General features: G+C 43.0%; 1 pseudogene; it reads right to left on the bottom strand.

The window, feature by feature from the left end:
- Positions 1–11,361: 11,361 nt before the first annotated feature.
- LOC115863920 (elongation factor 2-like) lies at positions 11,362–18,528 on the bottom strand (annotated as a pseudogene).
- Positions 18,529–19,297: the final 769 nt, after the last annotated feature.

Genomic DNA, 19,297 nt, shown 5'->3' with positions numbered 1-19,297 from the left:
AATAATTGGAAAGCATTTTACACTGTTATAGACTTTCTACAGAGTCATGGTTCTGAATTTTTAAGTTAGCAATTAGTCATCTACTGGATATTCAATGCAATAATAGTACTCAGTGTGTTTTCCCAAGCCAGTCTGATTAAACAGCTAATTATAGTGCTAGCTATTGCAGCTTTGGCCTCCAAGCTTAAAGATATTCATAATAGCTAGACATGGCTATATTTGGCAGTGTTTTGCTATTGCTGTAATACAGAGAGAGCTATATGAGTTATAATCTTTTCTCATTGTTAGTGAACGGAATGAAGAGTGCGCTTGGATTAGTCTGTACTCTGTAAAAACGAATGTAGAGTCAGATGTGAAAAATCAGGAAAATCAAATGAATGTAGTGGGCTACCTTTTCTGAAAAACTTTGGCATGAGATACAAAGCTGACCTTTTGAATGGATATGAATTATTTCTCACATATATTTCATCTGAATTAAAGGTGAGTCTTCTTTCTTCCACCCACTCGATGGTACACAGCACCACTAAATTAAAGCTTGAAGGTTATGGTTTTTCTTTGCTTGTTGTTCAAGAATTATGACCTTAAAGAATTCTTCAATATTTGAAGCACAGATCCCAGAGCCTAACTCCATGTCCCTTGAGAGACTGAAGGTTCAAAACAGCCCCAGATCATTCCTTTAGTCCTTGAGTTGGGGCTCTGGAATAACAACAACGACTGAATTGAGCGCTCCTAAGAGAAAGATATGAAAGTCCCAAACCTCATCTCAAACCATTCTGTGCTTTACGCATTCCCTGAGAAGAATCCTGAATTGTCAGGGGGAGCAGACCAAGGCAATCACAGTAAATTCAGAAATAAATTCAGTCAAAAATAAACGTAGAATATGAAAGGGATTTTTAAAAAAATGTAGACCAGTTATCCTGGAATTGGGCCTTTAATGGAACCAGGTTCAGCAAGTCCCAGTTCTATGTCCTGCTGGTTCACCCAGAAGTACCATTTTCTGTTCCAGTTTTGGTTACTGTGTGAGTAGGGTAAAAAGTCCAAATTCAGGTGTACTGATCCATGAAGGTCACAGGAAAGATAATGCTTTAATTGGCAGTAAAAAGAGAATCTATTAAAACATAGCCCCTCTTATATTTTTAACAACAACAATGATAAGATAAAAATACTGTCTCCCATTAATTAAGTGATCAAAATTAATCACTAAAACAGACAAACTAACATCATGTGCCTCCTGATATAATGTACCAAGGACACAACATTACTTCTTTGGTTTTCCTGACAAGAATGAATAACCTGAATCTGATCATGAGGGAACATCAGGCAAATTCAACCTATGGGACATTCTACACAATAACTGGCTTGTGCTTTTCATAAAAATCAAGGCCAAATAGCACAAAGAAAGGCTAAGAAACTGTTCCAGATTAAAGAGGAATAAAGAAACATGAAAACTAATGCAATGTGTGATACAGGATTAGACCTTGGTCTGGGAAAAAACAGTTATAAAAGATATTATTAGACAATTGATGAAAACTTAATATGGACGGTACTCCCCATTATATATCATCAGGGAAATGCAAATTAAGATGACAGTGAGATGTTAGTACATACCTATTGGAATGGCCAAAATCCAGAACACTGACAACACCAATGCTGGCGACGGATGTGGAACAACAGGAACTGTCCTACATTGTTGGGAATACAAAATGGTACAGCCACTGTGGAAGGCAGATTAGTGGTTTCTTATAAACCATACAATCCAGGAGTCATGCTCCTTTGTCCTTACCCAAAAAAGCTGAAAGCTTATGTCTACACAAAAACCTGCAAAATGATGTTTATAGCAGCTTTATTCATAATTGCCAAAACTTGGAAGCAACCAAGATGTCCTTCAGTAGCTGGATGGATAAAATGTGGTACCTCCAGAAGATGGAATATTATTCAATGCTAAAAATTAATGAGCTATCAAGTCATGAAAGACATGGAAGAACCTTAAATGGATATTACCAAAGTGAAAGAAGATAATCCAGAAAGGCTACATACTGTATGATTCCAACTACATTCTGGAAAAGGTAAAACCATGGAGCCAATAAAAAAATCAGTGGTTTCCAGGAGTGGAGGTGAGGAAAGATGGATAGGCAGAACACAGAGGATTTTTAAGGCAGTAAAAATATTCTGTATGATATTATAATGATAGATATATATCATTGTACATTTGCCAAACCCACAGAATGTACAATATTACCCCTAAGGTAAGCTATGGACTTTGGGTGATTATGATGTGTCAATGTGGATTAATTCTTAGTAAAAATAATGTACCATTCTGGCAAGTGATGTTGATAATGGGGGAGGTTATGCATGTGTGGGAACTAGGGGTATATAAGAAATCTCTGTACCTTCCTCTCAATTTTGCTGTAAACCTAAAACTGCTCTAAAGAAATAAAGTCTTAAAAAAAGAATATAGATTGTTGATAATTAGAATTGTATTAGGTTAAATTTCCTTTTTTTAAAAATTTTTGGCTGCATTGGGTCTTCGTTGCTGCGTGCAGGCTTTCTCTAGTTGCCGTGACTGGGGGCTACTCTTTCTTGCAGTGTTGGCTTCTCATTGCGGTGGCTTCTCTTGCTGCAGAGCATTGGCTCTAGGTGTGCGGGCTTCAGTAGTTGTGGCACGCAGGCTCAGCAGTTGTGGCTCGTGGGCTCTAGAGCACAGGCTCAGTAGTTGTGGCACATGGGCTTAGTTGCTCCATGGCATATGGGATCTTCCTGGACCAGGGATCGAACCCATGTCCCCCGCACTGGCAGGTGGATTCTTAACCACTGTGCCACCATGGAAGTCCCCAATTTCCTGGTTTTGATAATCACAGTGTGGTTATAAGAGGACACCCTTGTGTTTGTGAAATACACAATGAATTATTGACTACAGGGTCACGGTGTCTCCAAAATTCTCTCAAAAGATTTAGGAAAGGAAAATTACAGATAGAGATATAAGTAGAAATAGAAATAGAGATATAAATAGAAATGTGTGTATAAGGAGAGACATGCATGTATAACAAATGGAGAAAAAAAGGAAAATGTAAGTAGTTGGTGAATTTATATAAAAGGTATATACAAGAATTCCTTGTACAATTATTACAAAAATAAAAAGTTATCTTATAATATAAAAAATGGCTGCTATTTATTTGAGCATTTACTATGTGTGAAGCCATGCTCTAGATGTTATATACACATTAGCTCAGGTAATTCCCACAACTGATTTAGGAGATAGGATGGCCCCATCTTACAGAGGTGGAAACTGAGGCCCAGAGAAGTTAAGTGATTGTTAAGTGACAGAGAGGCCTGGTCTCATCCTGGGTTGTCCAATGCCAAACCTGGGGTTTTGGCCACTATGCTCTCCTCTTCATGAGAGGCGTATTTTTATACTTATGCATGCCAGTTACCACCCAGACCTTTCTAAATCAAGATCCTCTGGCAACTCTAAGCTGGCTCTAATACACTCTTCCTCCTTCAATGCAAAAGCCTCCACACAGCCATGTGCACATATGAGGACTGGAGTTACTTCTGGGGCCAGAGGACAGCCAATCCCTAAGCAGATCTCTGGCCTCCTAAGCCATTACCCCATCAGTAGAGCCCCCTGACCAGGCATCTCCTTTGATGTTCTTATTGTCTTCCTTCTTGGTGCTCTCCTGGGCCCCACATTTCTCCCTGATGCTCACTGAAACCCCCGCTGATTTCCCTCTGTCATATATATATTTTTAATTTTATTATTTGGCTGTATCAGGTCTTATTTGTGGCACGCAGGATCTTCATTGTGGCACACAGGCTTATCTAGTTGTGGTGCATGGGCTCAGTAGTTGTGGCATGTGGGCTTAGTTGCCCCTCGGCATGTGGGATCTTAGTTCCCTGACCAGAGATCGAACCCACATCCCCTCCGTTGCAAGGCGGATTCTTAACCACTGGACCACCAGGGAAGTCCCCACTCTTGCTCATTTTTTTAAGTGAAAGTTGGCTCCAACCTCAGGATGCTGCTGCCTGCTACGTCCCCCTCCAACAAAGATGTGTATTGTTCTGTTTCTCCTGTGATTCATGTTCTTGTGATAGGAATGGCTTTTCCAATTGTCCAAGTGTTGAATTGTGTCCCCCTAAAAGATATGTTGAAGTCCCAACCCCCAGTACCTCAGAATGCCACCTCATTTGGAAATCAGGTTATTGCATTAGTTAAGATTAGATAAGGTCATACTGGAGTAGGATGGGCCCTGAATCCAATCGGTCTGATGTCCTTATAGAATGTGAAGACACAAGAGTAGAGAACACCATGGATGATGGAGGCATCTATCAGCCAAGAAATGCCAAGGATTACCAGTGGCAACCAGAAGCTAGAAGAGCAGTATGAAAGACATTCATTTCAGAGCCTCCAGAAGGAACCAACCCCACTGACACCCGGATTTTGGACTTCTGGCCTCTAGAACTGTGTGAGAAATTTCTGTTGTTTTAAACTACCCAGTTCGTGGAACTTTGTTATGGCAGCTCTAGAAAAACGAATACACCACGGCTGCTTCAAACTCCTTCTCCTACATCAACTGGTAAAAATCTCAGCTCTTTTAAGGGTCCTGCCACTAGGTTGTACCTCTTCTACTCCTGATCACTAAAAACTACCAGCCTCCTGGCCACTCTTTTTTCTTTTTTTTAATAAATTTATTTTAGGCTGCATTGGGTCTTCATTGCAGCACGCGGGCTTTCTCTAGTTGCGGCGAGCGGGGGCTACTCTTTGTTGTGGTACGCAGGCTTCTCATTGCGGTGGCTTCTCTTGTTGTGGAGCACAGGCTCTAGGTGCATGGGCTTCAGCAGTTGTGGCACATGGGCTCAGTAGTTGTGGCTCGTAGGCCCTAGAGTGCAGGCTCAGTAGTTGTGGTGCACGGGCTTAGTTGCTCTGCAGCATGTGGGATCTTCCCGGACCAGGGCTCAAACCCGTGTCCCCTGCATTGGCAGGCAGATTCTTAACCACTGCACCACCAGGGAAGTCCCTCTTGGACACTCTTAACAGGTTCATTGACCCTTTGGCTCCTTTCTTCTCCACCCCCTCCCATTACCTGCTGATATTTCTTGTGTTCAAATGACCCTGTAGATGAGCCATCCAACACCTGAGCCTCAGTTTCTTAGCCCCAACTCCAGTAAACCCCACTTTACTGGAGCTACCTCCATCTTTGGCTTGGAACCATTCCATATTAGAAATCCTAGGTAACCACTCTCTGACAAAACCGCAAGTCCTCCACAATATCACGTACCTCCTTTCTTTTTTTTTTTTTTTTTTTGCAGTACGCGGGCCTCTTACTGTTGTGGCCTCTCCCGTTGCGGAGCACAGGCTCCTGATGCACAGGCTCAGCGGCCATGGCTCACGGGCCCAGCCACTCCGCGGCATGTGGGATCTTCCCAGAACGGGGCACGAACCCACACCCCCTGCATTGGCAGGCAGACTCTCAACCACTGTGCCACCAGGGAAGCCCTACCTCCTTTCTTAAAACTCTTGTTCTCTAGCTTCCTAGTGTCCTCTGTGCCCTAAATCTCAGCCTATTATTCCAGTCATCCCCCTTCTAGCCTCACTTGTTTCCTTCCTTGACTTGGCCCACATGGTTGATGACCTAAGCTACAATTCCACTCAATCTCTTAATTCTTCTGCAGCCTGGCTTTTATGCCACAGCCACCAGGCAAAACTCAATCTTGAAATTTGCAATGTGGCTTTCCTTCTGTATCCAGATTGTTAAGTGATAGGTTGGAGAAAATCCCATCTCCAGGTGGGTTGGCTCCACTACAAAGCCAGGGTTAGCATAGCGGCTCAACTCTTTTTCTTGTCCCCTGTCATCTTCTTTCTCTTTCCCCTCAGCAACTACTGTGACCCTCACTCTCCTCAGGTCCCTCATTCTCAGCAGAGAAGCTGTCTCCTTCATACACTACAATAGTGAGGTCTTTGGTGATGAACTATTCAACATTCTAGGTCCCCCTCTATAAACACAGCCACATCCCTATGCACCTTTACCTCCTCCTGCCAATCTAAAAGGATAGAGTGCGTTCCTCCAAACCAAAGCCATTCCTTCTGCTTGTTCTTGTGATCCCAGCCTTCTCATTTCCCTCTGGGACCCTAATTCTTCTTTCTTATCATTTCAACCCACTGTTAAAGTTTCTCTGATCCTAAAATCAATCAGTTCTTTGATTCATTCCACTCTAACCACTGTGCTATCTTCCCCTTAACAGTTTCTTACCTCTCATTCACTCCTCAACTCACAAAAATCTGGCTTCTAATTCTATTGTACAATGAACTGCTTGTCAAGATCACCAATGACCTCCATCCTTGTAATCAATGGGTCTTTTTAGCCCTATGTTACTTGTCTTCTGTGCTAAATTTAACACTGTTGGAATATTCTCTCTTGAAATTTTCTCCTTCCTTGTCTTCCATGACAATAATTCTATTTTTCCACCTATATTTCTGCCTTTTTCCTCCTTTTCAGTTCTCCTTTCCCAGTCTGTACATTTGGTGTTACCTGGGGTTCCATCCTTGGTCTACTACTCTTCCATGGGTCATGATTTTACCTCCATACGTTATTTCCTTAGAGAGAACTTCCACGACCCCAACTGCAAATCAGGTCCTTCTCTTAACTATCTTGTAGTAGCTTCACCTTTCCATTATTGCACTAAGCAAAAGCACAATTTTCAATGACATGTTTATGTGACTTTTTTTTTTTTTTTTTTTTGTGGTACGCAGGCCTCTCACTGTTGTGGCCTCTCCCGTTGCGGAGAACAGGCTCCGGATGCTCAGGCTCAGCGGCCACGGCTCATGGGTCCAGCCGCTCTGCGGCATGTGGGATCTTCCCGGATCAGGGCACGAACCCATGTCCCCTGCATCGGCAGGCAGACTCTCAACCACTGCGCCACCAGGGAAGCCCTATGTGACTTTTTTGATTAATGTCTGTCTCCCCCACTAAATGGTTAACTCTTTGAGGACAAGAACCAATAATTATTTTCTGCATCTGTTGTATACCCAGAGTTAAGTGCAGTGCCTGTCCCATAAGGTATGTGACTCCTAGATCCAACCAGGCAAGTATATTCTATGATTTCCAAGTTCACAGCTCCAGCCCTGACTTCTCTCCTGAGTCTCAGATTTACATGGCCAACTGCTTACAAGACACCTCTATTTGTATACTTCATAGTCATTCCAGACTTTTCTAAAACTAAACTTATCTTCCTCCTCCTGATGCACTTGTCTTCTATTATCTTCAACCACCCAGACATCCAAACCAAAACCCTAGGAGTTATCTTACATTCTCATTCACACCCACATCTAATCAATTACTTAATCTTACCTAGTTTAGTCTAAATCTCTCTCAAAGTCATCCTTCCTCTCCATCTCTGTATCACTGCCCACATGCCGGCCCCACCATCTCTCATTGAGACTATTCCTCTGTCACCTGCCTGGACTCTCTGCCTTTGCACATATGCGTGTGTGAGACTGGAGTGATCCAACTGAAATGCAAATCTCACCATATCACTCTCCTTTGGAAAGCCTTTTCATGTCTCCTCATTGCCTGCAGGAAAAAAAAACAAAAACCCTCCAGATACCTCCAAATTCCACAAACCATGTAAGCTCTTCTGCTATCTGGGCACAACTAGTTTTCCCAGTTGCATCGACTGTCTCTCATTATCTGGCACTTCCTACACTGATAATACCAAATGTTCACAGGCTCATCCATACATCCCCACGCCTTTATTTCCGCAGGTCCAGTGACCAATGATGCTCTTCTCTCCATAAAAGTACATCGCACCGAAAGTCATCATCACCAGCATTATCCTCCTCATTTATGTGTCTGCCACCCTCCCTATATCCACCGAATTAGACTGAGTACCTTGACAGTTTAGCCGTGTGTAGTTCATTTTCATTGCCCCATATCTTACTAGCACCTTCCTGACACATAATAGTTGCTCAATAAATCTTTGACAGCCTGACCTGAATATACTTGGAACATAAACGTGCTGGGAGCTGGTAGTATGACAGTTTGGTTTTGAAACTGTTTTCCTGAGGTTCTGAATTATTGACCAAAGAAACTTCTTCCTTGTCCAAAGGAAAACAAAGACTTGCATGGTATCAGATATTTCCTAATGCTGCCTGTTCTGGTACATATTAGCCTGTTATAAATGGCCAAGTTAGACAATAAACAATAACTAGTCCACTGGGTCATAATGTCATCTTGAAGTGCTTTTTTACCCCCCTGATCACCCCTGCTCTCCTCACAATTAAAACAAATCAAGTTCTCTTCTACATTCTTTCCTTTCCAAATCTAAAAGGATAAATATGCGCCCATACTAACCAGCAAAATAATGGGAAAGAAAGAAAAATTTACTTTTAAAATTTGACCCTATAAATACTGTAACATTAAACAATTTTTACACACACCATTATTTTATTTTTGTCAAATCCCCCAAAGTGGGATTGCTGGATTAAAGGAAACTCCTTCACTTCAAAAAACAAATTAAGCTCCACTGTTTAGGGAATAAAACAAGCAGTGATTCAGGAAGAACAGTGACCTAAAGAAGCAGTTCTGGATTTTTTCCAGTTATTTCACTCTGGCAAGTGACATCTCTGTGTAGTCTTGTGTTTCCACTTGTTACTATAAGCACCAGTAGTCCTGACTCAGAGAATGGGGCTGCTTTGAGGTGCTCCCACCAATGACAGCAGAAATAAATGATTAATTCATCTAGAAACAAAAGGATATAAACTGTGTGTCCTTCCTGCCTTAGCTTCAATACTTTGAAAAGAATGTTGCATCTGGTGGGGACCGGTGATCTAGGTCATAAAAGTAAACGTTAAAATCCTGGATTGGATAAAAAAAGAAAAAGCTGCAACTGTGTCCCCCGTTAGAATCTAACAATAATAAGGTTGAGGGCTGCACTGAGAGGTAATTGGCTTCAATCCCCTTTCCCAGGAGGAACCACAAACCCCAGCTAAGCCAGGCAGAGGCAGGTTCTACCTAGAGATCCTAAGGCGATGCACCTTTTGTAAGAATAATGATAGCCTCCAGGTATTGCATGTGTGTGTTTCCTGGTGCTAAGTGCTTTACTGAATCTCTTTTGACAATGCAGGCCTCTTTCTGGTTTTTCTGTCCTCAATGGAGATAGAGAAATGTGATTATTTTTCAAATTTCAAATAAACATTTACATATCAGCTGGAAAAAAAGTGAACACCCCATCCTACCCTACTCAGCAAACAGACACACACACACACACACACACACACACACACACACACACACACACACAGACACCCTTCCTAGACTTTTATCAGTAAGAAACCTGACAATGAGGAAGAAACTATTTGAGTACAGTTCCATTGTCTCAGGTGACCCTAGAGTGATTTTTCAGTTAATGTAGACAGCCTTAATGAAAACCAGGCCTGGAGAGAGGTCTAGTGTTACTAATTCAAAAGGAGCAGGGTTAAAGCTATAATAACAAGAGAACATGCTCCCTATATAGACTAGACAAGGTAATCTTTGGAAGTAACTACTTCTTTCACAGAAGGAGTTTGTTTGCCTTTAAGAAATGTCAGAAGGCAATCTGGAGGCAGGCCCTTTGGAGGTGAAGCACCCTCAGCGTAAGTCCTTTCACAGGAGAATGTACCCTATAGAACAATTTTACAGAAGGGGGATCAGAGAAAGCCTCCACTAGCATCCAGCTGAAACCAGAGCTTGCAGAATAGTCCAGACTCAACAACTGGCAGGCACCAGGACTCTACATCCTGGCAGGAATCACAGGAAGTGACAGAAAGGGTAGGGGAGATAGGGAAGAGTGGGGTCCAAATAGAAGAGGGGAAGACTCAAAGATAAGCAAACAGAGGAAGGTTAGGAAGGTAAGACGTCTTCGTGGAGATTCTTTCTAGAAGCCCCCAAACATGGATGACTTATTCCCCTTCTGAGAAATAAACAGAATGTTAGCTTTTTTTTTTTTTAAAGCTACAATTTCTGTTTCTGCCCTTAACCCTCTGCTTCTTTGGGTCATACATGACTCTTTCAGCAAAAAAAGTGATTTAAATTTTCTCCCAGTGGAATCTAGGGAAGGTGAGAAAGTATCAGGAGAGGTAGGCATGCTACATCTGATGACACCTGTTCTGTCCCATGATGGACTGCTGGGTGGGGAAGAACCACAACCACTTGAGGGTTCTACAGCCTGAGGGAGAGTAAGGTGATTCCCTGTGTCCTCTGGCTGCCGCCCCACCTTCTCAAGAGGGTCACAGGCTACTAGCAGTTTCAGACTTTACCTAATATACACAAACACTGTCTGGGGTTTGTACCTCCACAAAATTTACTTATGCTGTTTACTTACGCATATTATGAAGTGTTGCACTCAATGCATAGTATGAGTTATTGCACACTTCATCCTCATCTGCTGCTTTTTTCCTGCAATTTTATTCTCCCCAATTTGGAATGCTGCACAGCTCTTCAAACCCACCATGATCTCTTAGGCATCTATACATGCATATGATCTCCTCTTCCTGAAATGTCTCTTTTTCTCTTTGCTGGAAAATGTACTTATCCAGGTTTTTGCTCAATGAAGCACACAGTATGTATTCAGGAAATGTTTATGGAATGAAGGAATGAATGACTCCTTTATCCCCAAAGAGTTAATCACTCCCTTCTCTGTGCTGTCTTAGAACCTTCCGTACATGTTAGTAGTTTCACTTATCATGCCATGTTGCCTATTTACTTATTTCTCAACCATAGACAGATTTTTTTTTTTGGCACCACCATATCGAATTTTATTCCAACGACACTAATACAGCTGAAGATGCTCATGGTGACATGGCATAAGATTTCCTGCCTTCTAGTTTCTTTCCAAAGAGAATGTCTACCCACTTGTTCCTTCCTCCCTTTCTGGGAGAAAATCCACAATAGGCCACTTACCCAAATAAACCTCTTCATGTGTCTATTTTAAATTTTTGGGGGGGACATTTGAGTTCCCCTCCGAAGAAATGAACAAAAAATAAGTGTTGGGCGTCCCCCTCCCCTCCCCCACCTCCACCGGCCAAATAAGTACCTGTTGCGAAGGCATTCCTGTTGCTCCGAAACCTTTAAATAGATATGAAAAGAAACGTCATCAAACGTCCATGATGAGCAACGGCACCAAGTGGGCCCCGGAAGGCTGGTAGGCGGAGCATCTCGGGTCTGGACAGTCTCGCGAGGCGTCGTGAGAAGAACGAGAGGCTAGAGGTTGTGTGGGTCGCCGGCTGGACGCGGGTGCTGCGCAAGGAGACGTTCCCCGGCAGAGGCGCAGTGCAATATGCCGCTTCCAATCTGTCGTGGAAGTTGTCTGGCGCTGGGATTCCTTCCTTCAGGCCTTTGTGCTTCCATGTGTCCCCCACAGCCTGGCTGGGGCGGCTGGTGTGGTCGAAGGGGTCTGCGAGCAGGGTCTGGAGGTGCCAGGAACGGGAAGGCCTGGCCGCTCGTGTGAGCCCTCAAGTCGGCCGTGAAGCCAAAGGGCCTTCACGACAAGCATGGGGGTGCCAGCCACCTGGGACTCCTCTAAGACGTGGCCCCGCTTCCTGTTCAGGATCCCCTCGATGCCACCAAGCCCTGTTGCGGACATCGGATCTCCACAGGTGGAGGCGCTCCACGGGCCGGGGCAGGAGGTCAGCACGGCATAGAGGCAGCGCTGGGCAGCGCCGGGCGTGGGGAAGCTCTGAATGGATCCACGTACAGCGTCAAGTAGCGAATGTCGAAGCGTCCCCTGTAGGCCAGCCGCCACGCTGTCCCCATCTCGTTGAGGTACTGCGCGCCCTTGGTGATGTTGGGGAGGTGACGGGGCGGGTGCTTGAGGGCCCAAAGCACCGCAGGCTTTGGACCTCGGCCACGTCTCACTCATACTTCTTGGCCAGTTTGAGCTCTGTTACTTGAGCTCCTGGCGGGCGGACACCTCTGGTCGGTGTCCTTGGCCAAGGAGTCTAGGAAGAGCCGTGCTTTCGTGTACAGCCTATTGTGCTCATTGGGGGCCTCGGACAGGCACCGCAAGTTAGAGTCCTCGCTGACGGTCTCGCTATACTGCACGACCGGCTAGGATTTCTTGGTGGGAATGCAGGTGTGGTTCTTCCGGTCCTTCAGGCAGACCCACAGGTGCCGCTCACCACCCTGCTGATAATGTGCTCCCCCTATTCCTCAGTGGTGCGTTGTACCACGTGGACCGACTTGGCCGGCCTCTTCAGCCCCTCCACCGGCTTGGGCAGGTCAGCCAGTTGTTGGCCTCCGTGGTGACCCTAACAGTCAGGCTCATGCTGAACGTCATCACCCGCATGTTGTGAGCATGCTCACAGTTGGTGATGGTGCCTGTCTTCACCAGGAACTGGCCCATGCCCAACAGGCCAGCAGTGTTCCCCCAAGGCACGTCCTCGATGGACTTTACATAATGCTAGACAGATTCTTGGTGGCCGACACTTGATGGCACTTCTGGCGTCTCAGCTGGTACCCAGCCTTGTTCAAAAAATACACAGCCTGGATCATAGTCAGCAGAAGTTTTCCCAGTGGTGAGGACACGCTCAATGGTCTAAGGAAGAAAAGTTAAAGAAATCCTGGGCTTGAAAAAGACCTGAGTAGGACATGGGGATTGAATGACACTTGCAAAGGACTGTCACATCACAGGGAGGAGGGATAATGTCTTTGTGGCCTTGTGGTCTAGACCTAGACTGGTGGTTGGTGGCTAAAAGGAAATAATTTTCAGTTCAGAATAAAAATGAATTTTCTAATTGTTAGAGTAGTCCAAAGGTGAAATATTTAGAAAGAGAGTTTACTGTCTTTAAACGTAGGTAAATAAAGTGATCCTTGTAGACAGTGTTGAGGGGGTCACTCACATATCAGATGAGGATTGAATTTAAGGACTTTCTGGCTTTTCCCAATATGGCATCCTTTGGTTCACTGAACTTGAGTTGTTTTAGTAAAAACACTAGTCATTTACTCATTGTAGCACAGCGAGGGAATCCTCCTATATTTTGTGTAATGGAAAGAGCATGGTTTGTAGAAATAGACCTGGGTTTGAATCCCTCATCTGTCATTTTTCTGGTACACCTTTTGAGAGAACTCAAGTAAGTTTCCAAGCCTCAATTTCATCGTTTTAAAAGTGAGGGTGAAAAAAATAAATAAAAATAAAATAAAATAAAATAAAAGTGAGGGTGCTACAATATTTACCATCTAAGATTGTTGTGAATGTGAAGCATGTGACAGAGTACCTGCCAGACAGTATGCTCTAGGAATATTTGTCATTAATATTAATGATATTGTTGTGATTACTCTTATTAGACGTCTTGAAATTTTGATTGATTAATTCTATTTCTAAGACTATCTCAAAAAATATTCATGGCCACACACAAAGATTTAGTCAGAAAAATGCTATTACAGCCCAATAATACGTATTTATATAAGTAATTTATTATTATAATGGAATAACACTCTAATACTGTTTGGTGACCAAATTTTTTTCTGAGTGTGGTGATTATGGGGAGAGTTTATTTTTAGTATCTCTCTCTTTTTCCCCCCTTAATTTTCTACTGTGTATATATGTTTTTATAATAAAGAGATTAATCATAATAAAGCATTAAGGAAGGAGTCAATTCCTCATGCCTAGGGGTCATTGGTCCCTGAGTGGGGAACCAGGAAAGATACCAGCATCAGTTGGGAATAGAGGTGGATAATCTTAAGGTTTCTCTGTATCCTGAAGTATTTTATGCAGTCAATGAGTGGTACAGATGCTAAGTGGTATAGGAGATTAAAAGCTTGTGGGGCTCTCTGGACAGGCTTGGACTTTTGGAAATCCCTGAAGTTTGTATTTGCAGAGGGAAGCTGAGGAGAAACAGTGTGGGAAATGCAAGAGGTTGCAGAAACAGTCCTGCTATCAAACTGCAACAGATGGTACTCTAGCTGCTATTAGTTCACCGGGACAATAAACTGTCCCTGATTGTGTCAGGAGATTTTCCTTTATTTAGAAATTTGAAACACACTTTAAAATCTCTCATTCTCTGGTCATTTTACAAGCATTTTCTAAGAGGCTGAGCCATCTGCCCTTGGTTACTGGCCCTCTGCAGGGCAACATCATGAAATTGGAGCAGCTGAATTTTGACAGGTGACTTGAAATTGTGACAGTGACGGTTATAACCCAGCACTGTGCAACAACATCTCAACTGAGGCTCATGTTCCCAATTTGGATATCAAGGAATAGAAAGTCTTTTATCTGATATGCTTTAGATACCAAGGTTGTGTCGGGGGTGGGGGCAGGACACAGAAGTCTGTAGATATTAACCAGCTGATGTTAGAAATTTCTCAAAAAGAAAGGCAGTTCATTACCTAGCTTTTGTACATACAAAAGGAAGCTGGTAGATGGAGAGTTAGGTCCTGAAGTAAAGCAATGAGTGGCATCTTGCTGTCCAGGGAAGAAAGAAGAGAGTGGCTATTAAAGAACAAAAAGCTTAGATTGACAACTTAGAAAATTAACTTTTACCTTCATGTGGAGTCTCTAGAAAGTTCCTTTCCAATGAGGGTAAGTCCTGACTAAATGAATGCCGAAAAAGCTGCTCCTGTCTTTTTTTTTTTTGGCAGCGTTGCTGTTATTTCAAAAGAGGCCCCCATAACTGAAACCCAAAGGTCATCTAGGTCCAGCAACCTGGGTTCATTGCAAGTGTGGGTCCCACAAAGTACGTGGGAGGAAAACTTGTAAACACCATTGACACAGTCTCTGAACAGAGTGCTGGGAAGTTAACCCCCAAAGGCCACAGCTTCTTCAGTACTAAGTGGGGAACAGATGGGACTAGCTTGATGCCCTATAAGTGAAGTGACTGATGGGCAGCCAAGGACGCTGAAATTCCTCCAGAAGATCATTGTAAAATGTAAGTAGAGTCTGGCTGTTCACTGGGAAAATGGGGGTAGTTCAGTGGGTATTTAGGGGAGTAAGTCTTCAAGGAAAGGACTCTAGGGGTATTTAGGGATTCAGGGTCTCTCTAGGACCATCCAGCTAACACAGAATAAGCAGGGGGCCCGTTTCTACAACTGGAGAGCCATTTACCATTCAGTACTTCCTTCTTCATTGAAATTTAAGCCTCTGAATACAACAATTTTGTGGTCAGTCAGTATGAAGAAAGGACAGATTATCCAGGATATTTACTTTTGGAGAGGTAGATGCTCAAATGGAGAAGATCAAGGCATGATGTTACCTAAGAAGGGTTATCAGGGACCTTTGAAGGCCCCTTTTGGATCTATAAATCTAGAATTCAGTTCCTTTCAACCATCTTAATGGATTTTTAATGCAGTCGGAGAGCTAGAATTCAGAAATGTTAAAATATAGCCAGGTCTCAGCTTGTGTGGAAACTGCTTTTGGAAAACATGCAGTACTCAACCTGTTAGTAATTAAAATTAATTACTGAATAGCTTCTGTCATAGGTGAGGGTTCTATATCACCTTAAAAATAACATAATAAATAGCTCATGGTAAACCTAGATTGGTTTGCTTATGCTTATCCAGGAGTCAGGAATAATTTAAGTCAATAATGTAGGAATAGTAGACCTAAAAGGAAAATTAAATTTTCAAATAACAACTCCAAATGTTATTAAACAAAAGGTGAATAAAAATGCAGTCTGGGGCTTCCCTGGTGGCGCAGTGGTTGAGAGTCCGCCTGCAGATGCAGGGGACACGGGTTCGTGCCCCAGTCCAGGAAGATCCCACATGCCACAGAGCGGCTGGGCCCGTGAGCCATGGCCGCTGAGCCTGCGTGTCTGGAGCCTGTGCTCCGCAACGGGAGAGGCCACAGCAGTGAGAGGCCCGTGTACCGCAAAAAAAAAAAAAAAAAAATGCAGTTTGTTTGGAGTTTAGTTTTTCTTGCAAGCTCATTAAGCTTATTTCTTAAACTTGTTCTTCAGAATGCTAATGCCAAGAACCTAATGCAGTGAAATCTCAGGCCTCAGGCCAAGGAGAGGCTTACTTCCGCTCTTTTTAGTTCTTGCTTCCTCACTTGAAGCCTGGCAGCCTCAGGACATGCCATCATTTACTTTCAGAGAACTCAGGTTATTTGCACTGTTTAGGTTTTGCTGTCTATTTTCTTGGCTAGGTTTCTGCATTTCTCTCTTAGGAAAGAAAACTGATAGAAAGATGGATGAAAAGTATGGAATCAGTGAGTCCAGGGAAGGTCAAAGTTTACTACTTGAGATGGTTTTCATTGGGCCAGAAATATTAATTGGGCAGTTAGTGACACCACCTGGTCTCCTTGGGAATCTTCACTTAGTTCATTGAAAAATGGACAAATTTTATTGCCTCTGTGTAAACTGTATTAGGCACAGTAAAAGCTACATAAGAAATGGGAGGGCCCTGACCTTGAGGGCTTTATTATCTGAGGAATATTTTTTTTTTTTTTTTTTTTTTGCGGTACGCGGGCCTCTCACTGTTGTGGCCTCTCCCTTTGCGGAGCACAGGCTCTGGATGTGCAGGCTCAGCGGCTATGGCTCATGGGCCTAGCCGCTTCGCGGCATGTGGGATCTTCCTGGACCGGGGCATGAACCCATGTCCCCTGCATCGGCAGGCGGACTCTCAACCACTGCGCCACCAGGGAAGCCCTATCTGAGGAATATTTTATATGCCTTTTCTACCCCATATCTCCCACCCCTTACTCCAGAAATTCTGATTCAGGAGGTTAGGAGTGGGAGTGGGGTCCTGGCATCTGGATATATTTTTCTGAGGATTCTGATGATCACCCTGGCTTAGGAAGTGATTCAGGGGAAGACTCTGACTGATTATTTACCTGGAGAAATACTCTAGAAATGAGAGAACCGAAGAACTAAAAGAATTCAGAGTAAGTAGATCAAGGCTAGCTGGGGTAATCAGAGAGGCTTCAATGAAGAGGAAATTCTTGTAGATCTGTGTAAAAAAGCAGAACGGATAAAAAAAACCAAAGCAATATAATAAGGTAGTATGTGCTAGGAGATATTCTGGGATGAGAGGAAGGTATTTTATCCCCTACATATGCTATTAAATAATAACCTAATTCTCCAATTTAATTTCAGTTTCTATTCTGGATTCTTATGGAACACATGAAATTTTCTCTAATCTCTGCTTTTAATATCTAATGTAATCACGTTTCCCCTGATTTTACCAAGTGTGTCAGTCAGAGTATTGTCAAAAAAAACAGAAACCATTTCTGTTTCAAATAGAAGTTTCAAACAGAGGGAATTTAATACAAATCTTGGTCTTAAGGGTGCTGGAAGGGATTTAAGAAAAAAAGAAAAAGCAAGGGAGCTTGAGAAGCAAAAAAGATAAAGAGTGATACCCAGAGATTAGTATTTGTAGGAAGCAGCTATAAACTCTAGGACTGGATCCCAAAATCAGGCTTCTAGGGGTTCCACCTAGCCAATGCTAGGGCTGTGGAGGATGGTCTTCCTGGCCACAGCTGGGACCACCAAAGAATAGCAGTTACAGCAGAAGCTTGGATCACTGACGGGATGCAACTACTTCCAGAAACACCAGCAGAAGCAAAAGAACATGAGAAAGAAATAATGGTTCTTTCTTTTGCCAGCTAATGAATGAGTCTGGGAAATGTAGTTTGTAGATACCAAACCCCCGCAATACAGAATAGTTGGAAAAAGGTGGATGTGAACCTGAGGGGAAACAGGTGCATCAGGTAAAATGAATCAAGATGTACTTCCTTCAGGAAGACAAATAAACATGTCCCAGTCAGAGGTTCATGCATGACTGCCAGCAGGTATTAGTACTAAAATATGCCAAATCTCGTAACAACCACTTAGCAGCTCAGTCCAAGAAAAGTAGAAAATGAAGCTTATGAAGTTTGGTGAATACTATGTGAGTGTGCAACTCTTCCCTTGGCTTTTCTCATTTTAACCTGATTCACCGACCCATCCATCTACCTACCCATTCATCCATCCAGTTAGTGCCTACCATATGCCAGACATTGTGGTGCACACTGGGGATACAAAGATAATGTCATACAGGCCTCCTTAACTAGCTTCCAAGCCAGGCAGGCAGTGGACAGATTTGATAGTCACAGAAAATGCTTCAAGAAATAACCATATTATTTACTCCTTATGCTTTTCAAAGTAGTTTCTCATCTCCTATTCTAAAATTTTTGTAGGATATTTTTAAAAGAATTTCACATTGAACATAATTTATTTCTTGCCCAAAACTTTCCATGAACATTGTATATCATTTTCTTATAAATATAAGGACACTCACATTTTTACTATTTTTCACTCACCTGCCTCTTACTCTCCTTTTTGATGAATAGGCTTTTTCCTCTGACCCGTGACCTTCCTGAATCTCTTCCTTCTTTGTAGGCCTGAACAGTGGTACCATGCAAAAGATTGCCACTGTTTATCCTGTGGCCATTTCTGTCCCTCTTCCCATGTTTTTCTTCCAACTTTATATGGCCTCTTAGACTCTTGGATTTGGCCTTTTCCTCCATTATCTTCGCCAGCTGGCTCTTGTAGATCAACTTTAAAGACTTTGAGAGATCAGACATTGCTATGAATCCTTCTCTCCTTGCCCTGCTCTCAGGAGGGTCTTGTTGCTCCTGTCCCAGAATTTATATTGAAACAAGAGTACTTTCTGCTTTCTACCATTTTCTTTTTAACTCATTGCCTTTAAAAATCTTAACTATATATTTGTAGTGACCAATGTTTCCCAAAGTGTTCAAAATGGACCAGCTGCCTCTGAATCACCCAGGGAGCTTATTAAATATCCAAATTCCCTGGCCAACTCCAGTCCTACTGACTTATAATCAGTGGTGTGTGGTCCAGAAATTTACATATTTAACAAGTTCCCCAGATGATTCTAATCACATGAAAGTGTGAGATGCACTGACAGAGATCTTTGTCTTCAAGCTCTGAAGCTCTGAAATTCTCACCTCCTTTGGTGCTTTTGAAAACACTGGTGTCTTTAACAGAATACTTTCTTATCATCAGACTTCCCCGATAGGCAATAATAATTCGAAGTTGGCCCCCTTATTTCTGAAATCATTTCACTTTGAATCAGTTATAATTTCTTCTCATAGTAGCATACAGCCAAGATGACTTCTGGGTTTGAAACCTTGTACCAAAATACTTCTGTGGAGTAGAGCAATATTGAGGTCAGACTACAGTTGGTGAATATGAGGCTCAGAAGGAGTACAGGGCTAGCGGAAGGTCACATAGCCAGATCATTGCAGAGCTGAGATTGAAGCCTAGGCCGCCTGGGACACTTTCCCTGTCTTCCCCCAGTTAAGACCTCCTCTTTTTGGATTGGTATCTGTA

Source organism: Globicephala melas, chromosome 6 (genome assembly GCF_963455315.2).
Source record: "Globicephala melas chromosome 6, mGloMel1.2, whole genome shotgun sequence".
NCBI classification, from domain to species: domain Eukaryota; kingdom Metazoa; phylum Chordata; class Mammalia; order Artiodactyla; family Delphinidae; genus Globicephala; species Globicephala melas.
The sequence above is the reverse complement of the archived record's forward strand: the minus strand, read 5'-3'. Positions and strand labels throughout refer to the sequence as shown.